The 22,814-nt window shown below is 40.0% G+C and overlaps 1 protein-coding gene and 1 pseudogene across 1 annotated transcript in view; both read right to left on the bottom strand.

Annotated features, from left to right (window-relative positions):
* The window catches only part of PDLIM4 (PDZ and LIM domain 4), a 242,311-nt gene that overhangs the window by 65,232 nt on the left and 154,265 nt on the right, over positions 1 to 22,814 (bottom strand). The window lies entirely within an intron of this gene.
* Positions 20,263 to 20,378, bottom strand: LOC149448911 (U2 spliceosomal RNA; annotated as a pseudogene).

Genomic DNA, 22,814 nt, shown 5'->3' with positions numbered 1-22,814 from the left:
GGAGAAAAATGTAGTTACAACATTGAGTTAAATGCTATAAGGCTGGGGTTATCAATAAGCCTTGAAACTGGTTTATGATTATGGTGGAAATATGACTTGTCATCACCAGGGTGGATTTGATTTAAATCAAGTTGATTTAAATCATGATTTAAATCACTAGTGAAAAGGCTCGATTTAAATCATAATTTTTAAAGAGCAACTGTCATCTCTGTCCCGCAGCAGCTCCTCCTCTGACCCGCTGCTGACTCACCGACAGTCCCATTCACTTTAATGGGACGGCTGGTGATGCGGCAGTGACACAGCAAGGTGAGGGACGTGGCGGCAGCAGGTGAGTGGATGCCCGCTAATAGGCACTGCCATGATGGATCTAAAATGACAGATGTTCTTTAAATGTAAGGAGTCCGACTCATTCTTGCTGGTAGTTAGAATCTTCAATATTTGCAAACCAAGCTTTCTTTTGGTGGTATTTAATCACCACTGGGGTTTTTATTTTTTGCTAAATTAACAAAAAAAATTTGAAAAAAAAACACGTTTTTCTTTGTTTCTGTTATAAAAGTTTGCAAATAAATAATTGATCTTCATAAATTTAGGCCAAGATGTATTCTGCTACATGTCTTTGGTGAAAATAACCCAAATTAGGATGTATTTTTTAGTTTGTAGGAAAGTTATAGAGTTCACAAAACTATGGTATAGATCTGCATATTGATCAATCCTGAAGTACTGACAGCCAATCTAATTTCTTGACGTCCAAGAATGTCAGAACAGTACATATATCCCCCAAATTACCCCTTTTTGCAAATTAGACAATCCAACGTACTTCATAAGAGTTTTTTGAAGTTGTATTTTTTTTGTCATAATTTTTCGGAAAATGAAAAAATTTATTTTCACTATTTTTTTTTTACATACTGTCACCAGTGCAGTACAGCGTCATCATATAACTGACATGGCGGTGATCAGGGACACTGACTGGTGACAGTATGAAAAAAAATATATAAATAATTTTTTTTTATTTTTTTCTAATTTTTAATTTTGTATTAAATTGTTTTATTTTTTTTTAAGATTTTTTTTTCATATTTCACTATGACCAAAGTAGTGCAATGTTACCATAGTAACATTGTACTACTTTGGGGAAGTGATCAGTATTTTTTTTTTTTACACAATTTGCTGATAGCAAAGAATTACTTCGCTATAAGCAATCATTTACCTGAATGACATCGATTCATTCAGGTTTTTTTTTTTTTTTTTGTGCTTAGCTGTGATTTGGCCATGGCTAATCACATGACAAAGCTGGGCTGTGATTGGCCCAGCTTGTGCATGTGATCCCTGTGACCATTCACAGCTAGACATCCTAGTATACAATGGATGGCATGAATGAAGCCATCCATTGTATACAACTGTCATGTGACCTGCTGTGATTGGTCACAGCAGGTCACATGGTACCGGCAACGGGGCTGGTACTCAGATCTGTCATCGGCCGTGTTCGAGGTACATGGCCAGTGACAGATCGCACCGCTGCGTGGCTCTGCAGGTGCGCAAACTGAGCATGCCCGAAAGGATGCCATATGGCGTCAAACCCAGAAAGGTGAGGGTTTTTGCAGGCCGCCATTTAGCCATAGGCCAGGCAGGAAGAGATAAAACATTGATTTTTATCCACCCTGGTCATCACTGGCCCCTTTCAGTAACAAGGATATTGTGCAATATGATTGAAAATGCTGGAGTACACATTTACTTACACCAGAACTTTGAGCAGATATAAAATAAACAAATGAAAGCGCCTCTGTAAAGTGGAACTATAGGAAAACATTTTTTTTTAATTTTGTATAGAGTAAGGGAGGGTTAATACCCGTCAGGTAATTTTTACCATCTCCGTCCCATTGGGGAGCTTTCCCTTTACTTCCTGTCCCATAGCCAAACATCCCTTCAGTCCCCTCTGGCCACCAGAACTTGTGTCCCCATTGGAAGATTTCTCCACTATTACTTTTCTGAGAACAATATAAAATTTGGAATTTTATTTTACTTTTACTTTGTAAATGGTAAACAGGACAAATAGAGAGGGTGAATGTCCCTAATGCGGATACAGACAGCAATAAAAACCTGACAGGGCTACCAATCACTCTCCACTCTAATCAAAACTTAAAAAAAATGTTTTGCCTTTAGTTATACTTTATCATTAATACATCATAAAATGTATTTTTTTAATGCATGCAAATGTAAGTACCTCAATTTAACCTGGTATCACCCTCCTGCAGTCACTGTAGAGCAGGGTTAAATGTGAGAGGAAGAAGAAGAGCAAAAATTTAATCAGTTCATGTGTTGATAAGAAGTATGTTGATAGAAAGAGAAAGCAGTGACAGAGAGATGAGCTCATCACAGTGCTGCTTCTTCATTCATTGTCCAGTCACAGCTGGAGTGGGTCCTGGATGACCTAACCTCAGAGGAAGTGGGTTAAATAATGCTGAACAATAGACTAAGGACGTCTAGTGGCAGTAAACAGTACTGTTGAACAAATCTTTAGATTAAAAGTGAGCACTGGGGTGGCACAGTGGCTAAATGGTTAGCACTTCTGCCTGGCAGTACTAGGGTTGCTGGTTCAAATCCCAGCTACGGCTCCACCTGCCTACAGTTTGTATGTTCTCCCTGTGCCTGCATGGGTTTCCTCAGGGTACTCCAGTTTCCTCCCACACTCCAAAAACATTCTGGTAGGTTAATTGGTTCCTGTCTAAATTGGCCCTAGTATGTGAGTTAGGGACCTTAGATTGTATGCCCCTTGAGGGTTAAGGACTGATGTGAATGTACAATATATATGTAAAGTGCTGCGTAAATTGATGGTGCTATATAAGTACCTGAAATAACACTACTACAAAAACTCAAATGAGTTTAATAAATATTAATTTTATTGTGGTACTTCTGTCTGGGCCTTCACTTTAAATCCACATTATGTATACAGTTTAGTGCTTATAAGAGCTAATGATGTTTCATAGCAAAATATTGTAGTATGGCATAAAACCAAAACCACCAATAGTTTTTTTGCAGCCAGCCTTCCTGTATCAGGACTAGGCCCCTGCGGATCAGTAGTGGAACTTGTGCCTCAGCCAGTTCTGTGACACTGCAGGGCATAGCTGTTTCCAGAAGGTGGCAGCCAAAAGGTGAATGAGTTTTGCAGAACCAAGCAGTGGACTAAGAATGTAGATGCAAGCAATGGATGAGGGTGCAGAGGTGGGTAGTGGAAGAGTGGTGCAGAGATTAGTGGTCAAAAAATTCTAGGGGTTATTACTTCACCCAATGACACTAATGTTGGGGGTTTATTATATCTGCTGTTAGGATCTGTGTTATTACTTAGGTCACCTTCTGGTGGCACTGTTGTTCCTGGAATCAAAGGGTGTAGTTCCGTTGGCCACCAGTAGGTGTCTCCCAGCAGCTGGGCTGTCTGAGTAATTAGGCTGCACCTGATGTGGACTGCTGGGAGGTATATAAATCCGCCCATAAGTGAGGTTCAGTGCTTCAGTATTTCTCCTGCAAGCCGTGTCCCTGCCTGATCCTTGTTCCTGTTCCTGTACCTGCACCTGACCCCGAGACCTGTTCCTGTGACCTGTACCCTGAATCCTGTTCTCCCAATGCCTTGCCCCCTGCTCCTCTTGTTTCCTGCCTTAGTCCTGACCTTGCCCTGCTTGTGTGTGTTCCCTCCATTGTATATAGTTAGTTAGGTTATCGTTTGGTTTGCTGCACTTTCTAGTTTATTTTGTCACTTTACATTACTTTGTTATGGTTTGTTGGTGTTGTTATTGTAAGAGTGATATTCATATTAACCGCTTCCCGACTGCCCTATAGCAGATATACTGCTACAGGATGATACGGGTATGCAAAATCAAGTATATATACATGATTTCGCATTTCCGGGCCACCATTTTCCGTGCCACCATTTTCCGTGCCACCATTCACAGCTGCAACTGTCAATCAATGGGTCTCGGCCGGTGATTACTCACTGGCGCCTGGTGATTGCCGAGCATCTCTGACGGGGAGGAGAACTGTATGTAAACAATACAGTTCTCCTCCCTGTCAGCTCATGCACACTGCTTTGGATGGCTGTGCACAGCATTGGTGTCACTGGGAATGTCAGTGACACCAAGTCAGTTCTCCCCAGTGTCAGAATGCCCTCCGCAGTCCCGCTATAAGTCACTGATCACCACCATTACTAGTAAAAATTTAAAATTATTTAAAAAAAAATTCCAGTATATATACCGCCATTTGTAAACACTATAACTTTCACGTAAACCAAATAATTTACACGTATTGGGATTTTTTTTAGCAAAGACTTGTAGCAGAATACATTTTGACCTAAATTTATGAGGAAACTTTATTTTTTTCAGTTTTTTTACTAGACATGTTTAATAGTAAAAAAGTCAAAAAATATTGTTTTTTTTCTCAAAATTGTTGGTCTTTTTGTTTATAGTGCAAAAAATTTAAAATGCACAGGCGATCAAATATCACAGAAAGAAAACTCAATTTGTGGGGAAAAAAGGACGTAAATTTAATTTGGGTGCAGCACTGCATGATCGCGCAATTGTCAGTTAAAAGTAACGCAGCGCCATAACGCAAAAAATGGCCTAGTCAGGAAGGGGGGTAAATCCTTAGGAGGGCAAGTGGTTAATAAATTTCTTTTAACCTTACTCAGCCTGCTTCCCAATTTCCTAAGGTACAGCCCACTGATGTGAATACTCTTGCTGAATGCCTGTGGTATACCTGACACACCGACATCAAAGCTAGGGCTTATTATTGCATCTGTTGACATCAATGCTGGGGGTTATCACTGTACCCACTGACACACCAATGCTGGGGGTTATCGCTCCACCAACTGACATCAATGCTGGGGACTATTACTGCACCCACTGACAAACCAATGCTGGGGGTTATCGCTCCACCCACTGACATCAATGCTGGGGGTTATCACTGCACCCACTGACACACCAATGCTGGGGGTTATCCCTGCACCCACTGACATCAATGCTGCGGGTTATCACTGCACCCACTGACACACCAATGCTGGGGGTTATTATTGCAGCCACTGACACCAATGCTGGGATTATTACTGCATTTAATGACAGGGTTGACTATATTTTCACTTTCTCTTCAGTGTACCCCCATACCCCATTTTGTATAATACATAGCAAAGAAAGGGGAAAAAGTGCCATACTACAAGTCAAACACTGGGAAGGGATAACCACCTTACTGACCACACCCACTCTTTGGCCACAACCACATACAGTCAATGGGCTGTGCAATGCATTTTTCTTCTCAATTTCCTTAAGGTGTCCCTCCAAGTGATGTTCAAATTACATGGAGAAAATTTAATTAAGGAAGAAAGCGTATAGAAGATACTTCACGAAAAAGAGAGAGTACATTATTAGAAAGGTTGCTAAATTATTGAAAAATTATGTGGATGGAGGGGAAAATAGACAGTAAGAAAAGAGAGATGAATTATAGCAGATTAAATAGAACAAGAAGATATAAAGGAATGAGAGAATTTATGAAGAATAAGGAATATATTATTTTAACCAATGAAATAAAACTGATGTCTTAGTGCCATGGGTTAAATGCGCCAGGGCCAGGGGCCCTGTCGGATAGACTGTACTGAGAGCCATGATTATTAATGGCAGCACTGCATAAAATGCCTAAAATGTAACATCAAAACAGTATATAACAACAACATAAACTGATTCTACTTAAAACAAGTAAAATAAATACATTCAACAGGTGTTTTCAATACTGACTTTCCAGACGAATCAATGCAATATGTTTTAACTCGCCAATAATAACCAAAGTTAGGTGTTTTACTAACTCCTATTTTTAATATTACTTTTGCTTCGTGATCCTGCAGGAGTTTGGCTGTTTCTGATTAATGATGTTTGTTCATTTAATGGCACACCTTTGTGTAATCTCAGCTAGGTTACTTGTTTGTAGGTTTCAGCCAGTAGTTCCAGAAAGTCACACACCTAGCCGACATATGTTTAAGATCATGCTAAGCTTCATATCAGACCAGTTACAAATATAGTACAGCACCCCAACACAGAGACTTTAAACTGGGGCCCGTAACACACAGTAGCAAGGATAACTTAAAACATCTTTGGTGTTGACCCTCTATACACATTATTGCAGCTCCCACCTAAAAGTACATTATACACTGCAGCTCTGTAGATTATAGCACAAGCTGTCAGAATTCTGCCCTTCCTTTAACACAATGAAAATCCTGGTTAAATGACATAATGATCCTAGAAAAATATTCATACTGCCAAAGATTGACTTCATTTAGAGTTCATTTGTTGGAAGGCAGACTGTTCTCCAATCCCAGAGGACGCCATTATTGGAGAAACGCACATCGGGTAGAGCTTTCTGTCACGTCACCTCATTCCAGCCGGTGGTCTGACACCGCGGGAATTTTAAATGTTTACACTGCCTTTATGCACTTTATCTATGTAAATGAAATACTTTAATAAATTCTTTGCTGGTTTATCGGGTCGCACTATGAAGTTTTTCTGTTTTAAACCTTTCCTTGGATGATGTGGAGAGCTGTCTGATGTGATGGATTCATTCAAGTGAACTTGCAGTTGTCAGTTCATCTCCTATTCATCGCCTTAATATGGCACACTAGGGTGTCAGTGTGGGATCTGAACACCATCTGCTCATTTGATCTCTTAATTGGAGATCAAAGTGTCTGGTAAGAGGCTGATAATTTCTTTTGTGTCAAGCATTTGTGGACACCTATGCACTTTCCCTTGGATGATTTCTTTAGCACACAGCACTGTGTTATTGGATTTTGGAACTTTTAATATATGAATGTGGACTTAATTTATGCACATTTTTTATGTAGCAGCGTTTATTTGATTGATTATTGTTTATGATCATTTAGTGTACAGCGCACTCATTTTTTATATATAAGAGTTAATTTGTTGTTCATGACTTTATGGTGAAAAGTCACCTTTACACATTGCAAAACAATACCATTTCAATTGGGAAATTTAACAAAAAGAGCCTTTTATCAATTGTTAGCTAACACACATTTAACAGGAACACAAAAAATGTAAAAACTTGCATCCTTCTAGTTTAGCATAAACAGTAACTTGTAGCATCCCATTACAAATGACATTATGAGTTGCCCTGTTTGGAAATCACAAATATCTCAGACAATACCTGTCTGTGATTTTACCAGTAAATCTGCATTATATAATGATTATTCAGTGTATACTGGCACATATACTTATTCTGACTCCATCTGTTGTATTAGTGACTTATCCCTTGCTGAGACCTCTATGCCTGGCCTGTATAAGCAGATACAATCAACACGGATAGTCCTTATCAGATAGCTGAACTCACCAAATACCTGTTTTCTCATCCACTGACCTTTTTTTTTATTGCAGAAGGTACATCAGACAACAAGATGTAGCAGATGAATGAAAGGAAAGTATTTGCAGACATGGTCATGTGTTTCAGGATGCAAGCAGATTACATGTGGCATAGAGACAAGCGGCCATATTCATCCCAAGAAGACAGTGAAGAAGTAAGAGGAAATGCATCACTAGCTAGTGGGAGGGGACAATATGGAAGACAGAAAAAGAAGGTGCCATAACCAAAATATCCACAAGATGGCAGTATATTAGCATCAACCATAACTATGCATTGCATTATATTGTTACACAATAGGTGAAACAGCACAAACTCCTTGTACAAATTATTTGAAAATTGTGAATTGTTTGATTGTATAGGTATGTGTATGTCACTTCCTGAAAAGACCAGGGAAAGAGGATGTGCAGAGAGAGAAGGTTTCAGCAACATGTCCTTTCCATGCTACTAACACCAGATCGGAAGAGACAAATATGCAAGTATTTCTATGTCTTAAGAGGTTTTTTTTACAAATACTTTTATTGGGGTTGAAAAGCAAAAAATGAGTATACAGAATATTCATTGCTTAATATTGTTTGAAACAGTAAAACATTCAGGTACATCAGTGAAATCAGTACAACATGGAAAGCAGAAAGAATGATATTTCATATTTGTCACATAATCCAGAAGCAAAAATAGTGCAAAACTAAGTATCAAATACAGTCCACAATACATTCCACATAGTGTAATGATAAAAATTACATCACCATAGACAGAACTAGCTTAAAGGAAAAAACTGACGAATAGAGATATAAAATCATGGCATGAACCAATCTGAAGAAGAGTAATAATAATAGGACCAGTAATCCCACTTCCTATGAAAGATAGACACGTAAATAGTATAGTACATCTGCTATATAATTCTGATCAACTCCATATGGTCTAAACTTTGTGACCAGGGTGCAGAGGTAGTTCGCTAGTGGAGGGTGATAACCCATTGGGTGGCACTATATAAGGCGTGCAATAATCTGGCATGGGGGTAGGTATGTGAGGGATTATGGTAAACAATAAGCACATTGGGATAGCCAACAAAAACTGTGAACCTGCAATTTAGGCCGTTTTGGTGGCTACTCCAAAATGTATGAATAAAAGTGCCCCAGTCCTGATAACCACAGAAGCAAGTTGCAGAAACATAAGGAAAAATTGTCTTAAACTTAGTGGGGTCATGTACCATCTAGCATGTAGCTTAATTATGTTTCCTGGACCATAATAGTATGTTATAATAGTTTAGCTGCACCTGCCATAGCTTCTTAAGTGTACTGCTGAATCCTCTCCTATTACTCTCTCCTATTACTATCTCACAAGCACATTGCCGGAAAACTAGGACTGCGTTCCACTCTGGTTGTATAACAGCTAGAGGGTCACCTCAACTCAAATCTTATCTCCAGGTCTCTGACACAAAGACAGACACTGCATGATCCTCAGTAGCCTCTACATTGAGAGTTTTCTGCAACATTCCCCTGCAGGTATCTCTATGAATAACTATATATAACCAGATATACTGTATGTGCACAATTCCATCCATTCTATGCATATATAAAAACCTTCAGTATGCAGCTCCCCCTGCAGCCCCCCTAATATTTACCCAAGTCCAATTCCGATCCAGTGGTGTGCACGAGTGCAGCTGCTGTCCCAGCTCTCTGCCTCCTCATTGGCTCAGAGACAGCAACAGTCTTATGGACACACAGAATGGGTCAGGAGAGTGAGCATGCATGAGTACCCCTATAGCAAGGCAGGGGGGAGGAGACCAGACTGCCGGCGGGGGACCCGAGAAGAGGAGGTTCGAGGCTGCTCTGTGCAAAACCCTTGCATAGAGCAGGTAAGTATAACATGCGTGTTATTTAAAAACAATTTAGCCTTTAGTATCACTTTAATCTCTTATCATATGCACCTTGTATTGTTTCTATGCTGATGTGCATCTATATGCTTATGGCTAATGTTATACTCTGATTGTAGTAGTTCCTCTGCTCCCAACTACTATAACCCCCACAAAAGAAGGCTACAATAGTAACTGAATTACTAAAGGAAAAGTGCATGATTTTCACTAGATAGGGTACACTATACTGGGAGACAAGAGAAGGACAAACACGTGCACCAAACTTGCAATAATTGCTCACCTCCAATGGCAGCATTTCTGAACATAAATGCTGGATCTGAAACTTTAAAGTTTAAATGCGTTCTTTTTTTCCATATGGAAACAGTCAAGCTATTGACTAAAGCTTGGGAAAGGAGAGACATTTCCTTAGCCAGTGTATTTATTCCGGCAGAGATTTAAAAAACAGATGAAATATTATTTTTATGATCACTTAATAGCAAATCTTCTAGTTTGCCCCAGGGAAGTTTATTCTGTAAAGAACAGTGATGAATGGATTGCCTCACATGGAGGTTCTGGAGCAGAGAAAGCTTTTATGTTGTCTGTGCCCTTGTGTGCACATCAGTTTGTTGTACTTGTGTAAAGAGCTATGAAGTTTTTGCATAACAACTTTTTTTTTGTAGCAGATCTAAAATTATAGGTTTTTAATGCCTATGCCAGTTTCATGATTCCACTATAATTTATTTGATTCTTTTGCGAATGCTTCCAACAATCAAGAAAGTAAATGTTATTGGTAGGTGCAAATTTCCTTGTGTGGTTAAGCAATACCAATATAAACTGTGCATACTGCAAGTTTCCAACTAGGGCCTCACAGTCCAATCCTCAAGTGAGGAGCTCTGGTTGATTTCTACACCAAAGCATTCCGTTTACTGCCCCACAGTAAACATACAATGATATAGACTGGATCTTCAATTGTAGGACTGCACGTGGAAGTTAAGTCCAAATGAAACTTTCAGTATGAATAAATCAAATACATTCCAGGTGCATCACAAGTCTATCAAAGTTTTAACGTTTGTTCTTTTTAGAAAGCATCCAAATGTGTCCCCTGCCATCAGACTACAGAGAGGAATCCTTGCTCTGTGTGGAAGCAGTAATCTCTCCGCAGAGGTCTGACATGCCATAGAATCAGTGTTACAGCTCTTAAGTTGGCACTGAACCTTAAAGTGTAGAAGAGCAGGAGAGGGCAAAACTGCTGTCAATTGTTTTCCTGCCATCTGTGTCACAATACTTTTCAATATATAGCCATCTTTTTACCACTTTTTGACTATAGAGAAGTCACAGGATAGCCACATCTGCAGAATAAACCATCTGGCTGCTAATTGACATACAGTAAGTGGACCCACAGAGAATATTTTTTAAATGTGAAGGAAATCCCTTCTTAGATAGTTGTCCCTGGAACAAACGTCGAAATTGGATGACTTCCCCTCTTTTCCTGTTTTGAATTTATTCACACTTTCATTCTCGATGACATTGGTAAGGACACTTATTTAATGGGGAAACAGCAATACAAAAATTGGCTCTAACTCCTCACAATTCTATCCAAATAGAGATAAATCCTAAAGTCAATGTAATTTAGTTTACTGACATTTTATTTAGGGAAGTAACATTCTATAAGCATGTCCCAATACTAGCTATAAGACTGAACACAAGTACTACAAGCCAGAAAGCCAAGCTGTATGTAATATAATGTTACATAGGAGAGGTCATGTGTCGGCATATCAGTGCAGCACACCTCCCCTGAAGTGCACAGCTAAGTGATGCCAGGTGGGACTCTGTCCCATTGGTTGCTCGGTGCATGAAGTACACTGCAGAGCATTCACCTGACAGCTAATGTGCTCTGTGTACTGGGAAACCTAATGGAGGACTAAATTCTCCTTTGCACTGGGTTTCAGTGACCATCGTGGGGAGGCCCATGACTGTTATTGGCATTGACTTTCCACAAGATTTTAGTGGCCATTTTGGAGCAGCTGTGATATTTATCCTGCAACACAGCTGGGTCTGGCTTGGGAAGAGTTACATCTGAGCATTTACCCAAAGCATGGGAACTGTTGGTTTATTTGAAACCATTCACAAGAAACTCTTGGATCTGCCTTCAAGAAAATGGCTTTGCTATTACCAATCATTTAGAATTTGTAAATAATCTTTTCTTCAATTAAAACATAAAGGACAAGCTAACCTGACTTGACATTCCTTAATTGTGTGCAAAACCAGGAATACAAGTGAATGAACTATTCAGGGTGTATGCACTCTTGTGGAGTCTGGCGCTAGCAGGAGCTGGAGAAGCCAATGTCTGGTCAGTGATCCTCTGTGGGAAAGTTAGAGTGGTGAGGATTCCACTTCTGGCTTGGTATATAGAAAAGTGAGGAACTGTACTTTGGATGTTATGGGCATCTAAGTCTCAGTAAGTGAAACATCCTGTGGACTGTGCAGGATTTCTAAGGGAAGGTATCAAGTACCTTAGTATATAGCTATTATTACTACAAGTGAAGTAGAGAGTTACGTGAAAAAAGCAGTTGTGCTAGTAGGCCTTGGACCACCCAAAACCAGGCTGACCCTGATGGCCACCAAGATGGTTGCATATATTCCAGCTATAAAGGGGAGCAGACTTTCCTTCATGCAACACATACTGTAAAGTTTTCAAGCAATAATGTAAAACAAAGCAGCACTTATCTCTTTACAACAGATGACTTACTTTTGTGAAATCACTGTCATGTGGACGTGCCTATGTATAAAATGAATAGTATCTGGGTAGGAATTAAGTGCTCTAAAAAGCATTTTTTTTCTAAGGAATGTTCCTATGTTAAATATACTGTATAAAAGTGATTTCTTTGTTGAGACTGTGTACTAAATACATTAAACAAATCAACTCTACATTATCTCTGCACAAGAGTTCTTTAAATATTACTTTTCTGATCATACAGGTGGTGCTAATATTTGCTCGTACTGCCCTGCCATCAGTGGTCTACAGTATATCAGCACTTGTCAGATAACAAAGCAAAGCAAATTTCTAAACTGAAATACAACTACTTTACACATCAGTAAGGAAACAAAGTCTTTTTAACAGTCCATCAAAAGCTTATTTTCAAGATGTAAGGTTTCAAAATGATAAATGGCTTTAGCTAACAGACATACTAACATTGGCAGCAAATGTACAGAGAACAGAAACCACTGTGAAGGAATACATGTGCCAGGTTCAGACTAATATTTAAAGTCCACAGTGTTTCAACAGCTTTCTCCTATGTGTTTACTGGAAGGATTAGACACAGCTGGCATTTGAATGCCTGTCCTCAACTATGTAAAACTGAGTGTGGGCAGACACAGAAAATCATTGTACATTCCGTGACTTAGCTCAATCAACTAGCTATCACTAAGGACAACATGGAATCTAACATTTTATCTAAAGCCCAAAGTTTTTTTTTTTTGCTTTGAATAGTGGTGATGTTTTTTTAAAAAAAAGAGAATTGGATGCAAAGTGCTTGATATTGAGGTATTACAGTGTGATATCCATCAGCTGCATTTAGTTAGTACAGCTTATTGGCTATGATTAGGCAGCTCCATATACCAGGAGCTGCAAAAGTTGCCCTGGATGGTATCTTATAGTGAAGTAAGTAACAATAGCACCACACCACTTGTTTTAGAGTCCATTAATTATATTCTACTAATTCATAAACATAATTTGGTACATAATAAATCATCCAACATGCTTCAGGGGTTAAAGCTATCCTCTAAAGCCCTGAGGCTTTGAAAGGTGTGTGTAGGCAGATGCCTACAAGTTGGGCTGTTATTAGAGAGAGATTTTGGGCTGCCCAGGTAAGGAAGGGTTAATGCTGGGTCTGGCGGGTTTCCAGGTTTCTGGGCCTGCCCTCTGCCCTGTGCTACATATAAATAGGGAGGAAGGCTGGGTCCGGGGTCAGCCGAGGCTGGGCGGAACACATGGGAGCACACTAAAGGGTCCATCCAGGAAGATGTAACCAGCGGCAACCAGTAAAGCACTTCCTCAAAGAAACCTACCTATAATGGATTCTGCCATTAACTGACTTGATGAGGTATGCCTGGGCAGGCTAGGGACGTTAGTTATGGCCCTGTAACTGTTAGGATTGTAGTGTTGCAATATTCAAATAAGGTTTCTTTAACCTGATCTGAAGTTATTAAAAAGGGGTGCATGTTGGTAGATGGCGTATCAGAAGAACAGGGCCTGGTAAAGTGTTACCAAACCCAGTACCCTGCACTATATCTGGTCTCCCACGGTACACAGAACATGGATGGTGTATCAGAAGAACAGGGCCTGTTAAAGTGTTACCAAACCCAGTACCCTGCACTTTATCTGGTCTCCCACAGTACACAGAACATGGAAATGCATGTATTTTAGTAAATATAAACTGCTAAATACCTTTTCTTATCAGCAGTTAGAGCAGTCTTGTGACTTCTATCAGTGTCCAGCAGAGCACATGTTAAAGCTTGTAGGAGAACTTTTCATTCTGCTCTAGAAGAATGCAGGACCCCTGACCTCTGTCTGGACAGTGCTGATCGGCCCTGTTCTGGTCACATGCACTCTCCCAAGAAAAAAAAAACTCTCTAGCAATTCACACCAAACTAAGCATGTACAGAATGACACCACACATATGTCTTATCAGGAGATAAGAGGGAGGCAAAGGAAGAAGGGGAGATTAGAGAAGTCAGGATCAAACAGCTTTTTTACACAATGCAGACAATTAACCCTTTATGTTCCACAGTGAGTATAACAAGCATGCTTTACTACATTTACAGACTGATTTTACTGTTGTGGGTTTAGTAACACTTTAAGCACACCCGGGGTAGAAGACGAAGACTGTTGCCAAGGGTTAATTTGGCAGGGGAGTTACAGGAAGAGAGTAGCTGCCACAGTTAACCATGAATAGGTGAAAATGTAAAGCAGCCAGATGTCAAGGACCAGTACCATCATTTTACTTTTTTATGTTTTCATACGTTTATTCCTTCTAGGTCCATTTATTATTGAGAATGTATCAATTTAATAATAGTCCATATTATTGCTATTTTTTTTTTTTGCATCATTTTACGATTGTACAATCAGATTCTATAATGTATGGTTCAGGTTATTCACATATCATTTTACACACTTTTTATACATTTGTTAATATTAAGTCAGTTTATTGAGAATGTATCAGTTTAATAATAGTAGTAATACTAATAATTATTATTGTTATTAACATTATGCCATTATTATTATTATCTTAATCATTTTACAATTGTACAATCAGATGTATAATGTATGGATCAAGTTACACACATACCTGTTTTGAAATATATTTTACCCAATTTTGTATTTATTTTTATTAGGTTAACATATCACCCAGAATGTATAATTTTTATAATTATTGCTATATTTTTTCTCTCCTCTTCTCTCTTTTTCTGAAACAATACAGCTCAGCACTCCAATGCAGAATCAAGAGCTGACACATTTCGAGGAATACAAACTCTTGTTCAGAATTCTAAAGAAGAGGGTATATCCCTTGAAACAAGTCAACTCCTGTATCTGCATTGAAGTGCTATCCAGATCCATTCATTAGACCTCCAGGTTCAAGTTTCATCCAAAAAGTTTATATTTCAATGATTTATATTGATTTGCAACCATATGTTGGTTTTCAGTGTATTTTCTGTTTCAATATTTTTATTAAGAAAGTTTTGTTTTAAGAATACAACAAGTTCAAGATACACCCACGCAGGGGCAGAGCAGAACAATAACACATAATTAGATACATCCTGCTGACTTGTATTAGTCAAATAACGGAATGTTCAATGACATCAAGGAGGGACGGCAAAAACCCGAGCCAAATAATAGCAGCAGCAATCCATCATATTACCAGAAAAAGAAAAGGAAAGAAGAAAGAAGAGGAGAAAAAAAAGAATCGGAAAGAAAACATGGAGGAAAGAAAAACAAAAAGAATCACGGATCCAGGGCTAGCACAGGCAGCGACTATACAAGGCCATAACTGGTAGGAGGCAGGGATGGCAAGGAATAACGTATCCAAGGTTCCCAAACTTTAAGGAATCTCAGATGAGAATCATGAAGAACTCTAGACATCTGTTCATTGATCAACATAGCATTCATCCGGGTCTTTACCCCCTGGAAGACAACCAAAGGGGTTCTCCAAGCTTGAGCTATAGCATGTTTGGCCGAAATAAATAGGTAGGATGCCAATTTCTGCTGAGACCTAGACAGACCCAAAATTGGGCAGTGCAAGAGGGCCACCCTTGCATCTCTACGGACCATAATATGAAATAGCGTTTGTAGCAAACCAAAAACCCTAGACCAGAAGCCTATCAATCGGGGGCACAACCACCAGATGTGCAATACGTCCCCACGTAGACCACATTTCCGGAAACACCTATATCCGCCAGTCGGATTAAAGTGAGTAGTCCGAGCTGGGATCCAGTACCACCGCAGGAGAACTCTGTAGGCTGCCTCAAGAGTGATTGTAATGAATGAACATTTCACCACCCCCCAGGCCCTATGGCAATCCTCCGCCGCAATCACCCAGATCTCGCTCCCATTGAGAGACATAAGACAGGGGTGGGAAAGAGGACCTACTGTTAAGGAAGGCATAAATTACAGAAATGAGACCAGGGGACCCTGGGGAATGCTGACAGACGTGTTCAAAGGGCGTTTTGCGGTAAGGATATGTAGAGGCACGACGGAGGGATAAGACCCAGTGACGCAACTGCAAATACCGATAATATTCCCGTGGCGGGACCCCCCTTGATTCTCGAAGAGATTGGTTTTTAGTGTATTTTATCCACTTCTTTATTAATAAATGGTGTGTTAAGGTAATGCAAAAGGCTGGTGCATTTTTGTTTTTGTGTAGTATCAAGAATTTCTGAAGAGCGCAGTAAAGCTTGAAGCCTACTCAAGCACTGTTTAGAAGTACGAAGCCAGTAAGTCGTTCGGTTCCATGACTGATCTATGAACCCCTTTACTTTTCACAACAACTTAGTGTTGATGTGTTGTTCCTTTTTGAAAAAATGTTTGCTGGAGCTTCAAACTGAACACTATCCTTTCCAAACTACATTCACTCTTCTCTAATATTTACCCCCACTTTAGCATGGGTCAAAAAGAGAAAGTCCAATTTGTCCCAAATGCAGCCTAAGCATTAAAGAGGCTAACTGCCCCAGGTAAATGCAGTACAACCCTCTTTTCCCAGAGCAACCGACTCTGTACAACTGTACTTATGCTAGTGGCTTCTGTATATTACTTTCATATTTAAAGAGGCTTATATGGAGCACATACTTAAAGATGCAGAGGAGGAAGAGTGGAGCTTCCATGTTTCAGTGAAGATCATCTTTATGAATTGGAGCGTTCTAGTAAGAGTAGTGTGTAAAATGTATAGTACCATACAGCATAGAGATCAGTTATGTTCACCTCAAAGCTTGGCTAAGAATAACTAAGTGTAATGTTAACAAAAGCATTATTAGTGAACACTTCCTTCCTTCCATTGGGGCCCTATACTTGGTCCTGGGAAAGATTTGGTGCCCAGGAAATCTCTACCTCAGATATTTGTATCAGCGTGAAGCCATCTACTCACTCATCATGCACTTTGAGGAATTCAAGATTGCTTATCATGTTTTGCAATGTATTCCTTATGCTTATTACATTTGTTTTCTGAGGGGAAATTACTTTGTGTGCAGCTACATACATTAAAATGCATGTATAGCACATTATGTAGGCATTTTACATGTACTACCATTCATTCATATGATATTGCATTTGCTAATAATAGGTATGAATAAACACAGAAAAAAACAGTACAGGACCTGAAGTGCTGCACAGCTGGGAGATAGCAATGAACTAAGGAGCCCATCTAAATGGAACCAATTCACTAAAATCACTTTGCTCATCTCTAGTAAAGAGAAGGAAATATAGAGAAGGTATAAGCAGGTATATGGTGAGTTCTACTGAAGTTCTGTTATAACTGACTAACAGTATTAATACATATGTACGTTTCTGTTTTTTGTTTTTTCCCCCAATTATTTATTTAAATTAAAGTTAAGATCACAGCATTTCTGATCCCACGATGTAACTGATAAATAAGGTAAAACATTTTCATGATGTATGTACCCGTCTATTACTATCTGTCTATACCCACCTGATTTCCAGTAGTTTCATTTATTTTTCCTGTTTGTACAAATGAACCTTCCATTAGTTTGCTGTCACCTTTATGATAACAGCATAAAGGGAAGTGGCTGTATCACTGTCAATGTGTCACTTGATGCAGGATACAGATGTTCCAATGTGCACATATGCTGCATGCAACACCATGTAGGGGAACATGGCTTTGTTGCCCAAAGAATTCCCCTTATTCCCCTGGGTCTTGTTCAGACTAAACAGGGAGTGGGAAGCATGCAAACACGGGTTCTCTTTTCATAGCCCTTGAAGCAGTCTTTCCATTCACTCCCCTGTAGAAATGCTTCTATTCACTCACTGAATAATATTTTCCAGGAGCTGACATCTTCCTTCTTTCCTTTCCTGAATAGCTTGCCTTTTTCCATCTTTCCATAATGTCTACAAACTCACTGGAACATTACAGAGCTGCCTAATAGCATGAAAGGCATGGTCAGGGGTGAAGAAAAGCCAATTATCAGAGTACATACTAAAGTGGTCTCCATTAAATTATGCAAAAACTAGAAAATCAACTGGTCATACATTTGTTTTGGAGTTGTATTTGCTATATTATTTAGGCCACTTTTGACTGTTTTATGAATTTAATGTGAATATATATTAATAAATGAGTGCTAACGTTTTAATGTAATTACACCCAAAAAGTTCTTCTTTGCATTTGATTCTCCTCATCCCCTGCACACTAGAAGAAATATTAAACTGTATTATGGAAGAATGTGAGTCTCACGAAAACCAAGATATTGGGAATAAGATTTACCACCTCAAACTACATTACAAACCTGCTAAAAATTGATTTGAGGGCTTTTGAGTTACCCTTCATTTTAGTATCATTCAATGATGATGGAATATTTTAAAACAGTTCTTTCTTAAATCTATAATAATATCTACAATCTATAATATTATCTAGTATTTATATAACTAGACCTATCTTCTATTCATTGTAAAACCTTCTTAGGTAATCTTTTTTTTATTTATTTAAATATTTATTAATTTTCAAGTAAATTATACAGTACTCATACTTTTTAAAAATCATTGACACACTTATAATACAATTATCATTTCACTTTAACTTATACTTATATTCCCCCCACCCCACCCCGAAAACTCTCCCCCACAATCCTCTTATCCACCGCAATTACAGTACAGTCAGATGACAGTTGCATGATCACCAATGGCAGGTTTTTATCAGAAATCCTGTAAATGAACAAGATATCCGTTTGTATATGTTGGGGACGCAACCCCTAACATTATGAACAAAAACAATATCAATATTCATGAAAAGAACTACTAGGTTTTTTTTTTTTTCCCGATCAACTAAGCGAGCTGAATGAAAAAAAACTGACAGCTCAGGAGGAGCTGCTGTACTAACTATCCGATGTTAATACAGCGATCTCCCCTGCTGTGCTGTTGTGTTCTGACAGGGAGGATACCCCCCCATCCCGCCAGAACACTCCAGTCAGTGCTCTCAGCCATTGGCTGAGAATGCTGATCGGGAGCTAATCAGCAGACCTTTTCTTCTGTCAGACCAACTACTGTACACACAGGCTGAATATCAGCCAGTTTCTATTGAACTGACTGGTGCTGCCCAACATTTGTCTCTTGTGTACCAGCCTTAAGGCCTCATGCACACAGGATGTTTTGCAAATTCTCTTAGAAGCCTTTCCTCCTGGCAGCAGTGTTTTGGCAGAAAAAACGGCTAATGCTTGTAAAAGTGTGTAACGTTTTAGACGCGTTAGATGCATTTAGACAAGCTTGCAGACTTGAAATGAATTAAACTCGCTAACACGTGTTCGTGCATGTTTACATGCGTTTAAAAGAGCCAAGTGTTTTTTCTGCCAAAACTCTGCTGCTCCTGGATGCAGTGGCAGTGGGTTTCTTTTCTGCCTCTAAAAGCCTCTGCTACTAAACACTGCTAAAAGGTTATTTTTTATTTATTTTTTTTAAGTCCGCAAACGTGCAAACTACAACGAAAAACCCGTAAGTGTTTCACAAAAAAGTGCAAGTGCAAAAACACCACACAAAAAGTGCACTTAGGGGTGTGCTTTGTCCTAACCCGGAAGGGGTTGGACCACTACCCTGATCCCCCGGGGCATGAAGCTCCTGACGGGGACAAGGTTCCTATTTGGTCCTCCTGGCCAAAAGGCCTGGTGGACCACCGTTCCTTATGTCCAGCCGAAGCCGGACATCCAGTACTTGGTCAGGGGTCTCTCCCGAAGAGAAAACCCCCTAGGGATCAGGGGAGGAAGGAACCAAAAGGCCACACATCCTCCCCCTAGACTTCAGGGCAGGCCCGAGGACCCACACCCTCCATCCTGTGAAGAAAACACACACATAAGTAAAAGGTGACAAACGTGGGAGTGAAATAAATAAATAATTAAATAAATCTATAAAAATAATAAAGTGGTCGTGCCAAATCGTGCACTGACCAGGCCCTGAGGCCTGTAGCAAAAAAATTGCCCAGGACTTGGCCAAAAGGCCCGGTCCTAGAGGCGCAGTGCAAAAAGTGTTTAAACGCGGTGACCATGTGCTCTTTCACAACGTGGGGTCCCACACCCAAGTGCTACTCAGAGCACTCCTGAGGCGACTACTCAGGGGGCACCGTGTTTGCGGACTCTCTGCCTTCCCAGCCCCTGGCCAGACAAGGTAGACCCGTCCAAATCAGGAGGTACTGGGTCCTTCAGACGTTCCAAAGGGGAATTACTCCCAGGGCCCCAGCTTAACTCGTGGCGCTCCCCGGTTTCTGTTCCCCCCGTAATAGCCATCCAGACCCCCATCATACCAGTGAGGGTACTATACAACAGCCATCCCCGCAAAGCTAGAATGGCCAGGAGCACCCCCACTGGACACTGATAAGAACAGATACTACACTTGATCTTAGCCAAAAGGCCGAGAAGCGAACACTGCTAAAAGGTTATGCCCAGCAGCAGATGCAAAAATGTCCAGTGTGCATAAGGCCTATGACCCTAAATGTTGTTCTTCCAGCCTGTGTTCTATTCATCCCACTTGTAGGAGCCCACTACATCATGCAAAGGAGAGCAAGGATGGCTAAGAAAAAGAGCCTTGTCAGAATCACCGTCCTCAAGTAGTATTATTATTATTATTATTATTATACGGTATTTATAAAGCGCCAATAGTTCGCTCAGCGCTGTACATTACAAAGGAGGACAGAACAATAACAATACAATACAATGCAAAACATGAGGGGATCGAGGGACCTGCTCTTTCGAGCTTACAATCTAGGAGAAAGTAGTAAAAGGAACTTGGGATAATCACCCTTCAACTTCATTTCTATCAGTACTAGCCCTTCCACTGAATGCTAATGACTCATAGAATATGTGAATCATTAAGACATCACCACAACTACTGCCACGGGAAAGCTAGGAATTTAAAGTTTAGCCCTCCTTATACTTCGAACAAGCAAGTTTCAAAAACAAGCATTGATCTCAGCATGAAAAAAATACTGTCTTTCTATCGACCCAACTATATTCTCTATCTGACATGCAGGCTGGCACAGCGAGGCACACAGTTCTCAGTGATAATAATAACATATTTTGAGCATGAACAATAATATCATGTACTTTACCTAAATGTAACAGGCCAAGCAAGGGATTATTTTTAAAGGGCAGTTCTAGCGTAGGTCTAGCTATAATCTCTTCTACATACTACTTCTTCACTCTGATAGTGTGAATGCCTGTGGTAAGTGCTGTACAACAAAAGAAGCAAAAAGTGTTGATTATTGCCATCACAGTGCATATTGTTATGTACATGCATGCACAGTTCAAGTATATGTTAGTAGACAGAACTGGGACTCCCATTTACACTATATTGCCAAAAGTATTGGGACGCCTGCTTTTAATGGCATCCCAATCTTACTCCATAGGGTTCAATATTAGGTTGGCCCACCCTTTGGAGCCATAACAGCTTCAACTCTTCTGGGAAAGCTGTCCACAAGGTTCAAGAGTGTGTCTATGGGAATGTTAGACCATTCTTCCAGAAGCACATTTGTGAAGTCAGGCACTGATGTCAGACAAGAAGGCCTGTCTCCGCTCTAATTCATCTCAAAGATGTTCTATTGAGGTTGACGTGCAGGCCAGTCAAGTTTCTCCACCCAAAACTCGCTCATCCATGCCTTTATGGACCTTGCTTTGTGCAATGGTGGGAAGTCATGTTGGAACAGGAAGGGGCCATCTCCAAACTGTTCCCACAAAGTTTGGAGCATGAAATTGTCCAAAATGTCTTGGTATGCTGACACATTAAGAGTTTCCTTCACTGGAACTAAGGGGCCAAGCCCAACCCATGAAAAACAACCCCGCAGTATAATCCCCACTCCACCAAACTTTACACTTGGCACAATACAGTCAGGCAAGTACCGTTCTCCTGGCAACTGTCAAACCAAGACACATCCATCAGACTGCCAGATAGTGAAGCATCATTCATCACTCCAGAGATCATGTCTCCACTGCTCTACAGTTCAGTGCTTTACACCATTGCATCCAAAACTTTGTATTGCACTTGGTGGTGTAAGGCTTGATTGCAGCTGCTCAGCCATGGAAATCCATTCCATAAAGCTCTCTACACACCGCTGTACTAATCTGAAGGCAACACAAAGTTTGGAGGTCTTTCACTATTGACTCTGCAGACAGTTGGCGACTTCTGAGCACTGTGCACTTCAGCATGCACTGACCCCGCTCTGTCATTTTAAGTGGCCTACCACTTTGTGGCTGAGTTGCTGTTGTTCCCAGTTGCTTCTACTTTGTTGACCTTGTAATATTTAGTAGCAAGAAAATTTCATGGATGAACTTATTGCAATGGTGGTAACCTATCACGACACCACGCTTGAATTCACTGAGCTTCTGAGATCGACCCACTCTTTCACAAATGTTTGTAGAAGCAGTCTGCATACCTAGGTGCTTGATTTTATACACCATTGTCATGAAGGTGATTGGAACACCTAAATCCAATAATTTATTTATATATAGTATAGATGTAATTGTAAACTTTAGGAAAAAGTAGTATCAGGCATATTTCATGGGGGTGCTGACAGAACCACAGACTAACTTTATTAAATAAAATAGTTTGCAGGTAGACAGATACAACTATAACTGCTCAAAATATGTTTTTGGGAAGGGGCATTCTCTTTCTCTAAGGCTCCATGTACATGAACCTACCCAGACCGCCGACCACGGGAAAACACAAACCGCGGTACCACAATTTTGCCGTGTTTTGCCTTTTCACGAGGTCGGCGGTCAAAACATTCCTATCCTGAAAGCGATTCTTCTGTGTTCAGGAGAGGGAGGTTTAACCTCACCTAAATGCGGCAGCTCCTAAACTCTG

This window comes from Staurois parvus, unplaced genomic scaffold (genome assembly GCF_062004578.1).
Source record: "Staurois parvus isolate SC_StPar_1 unplaced genomic scaffold, SC_StPar_1.0 ptg000648l, whole genome shotgun sequence".
Classification (NCBI taxonomy): domain Eukaryota; kingdom Metazoa; phylum Chordata; class Amphibia; order Anura; family Ranidae; genus Staurois; species Staurois parvus.
The sequence above is the reverse complement of the archived record's forward strand: the minus strand, read 5'-3'. Positions and strand labels throughout refer to the sequence as shown.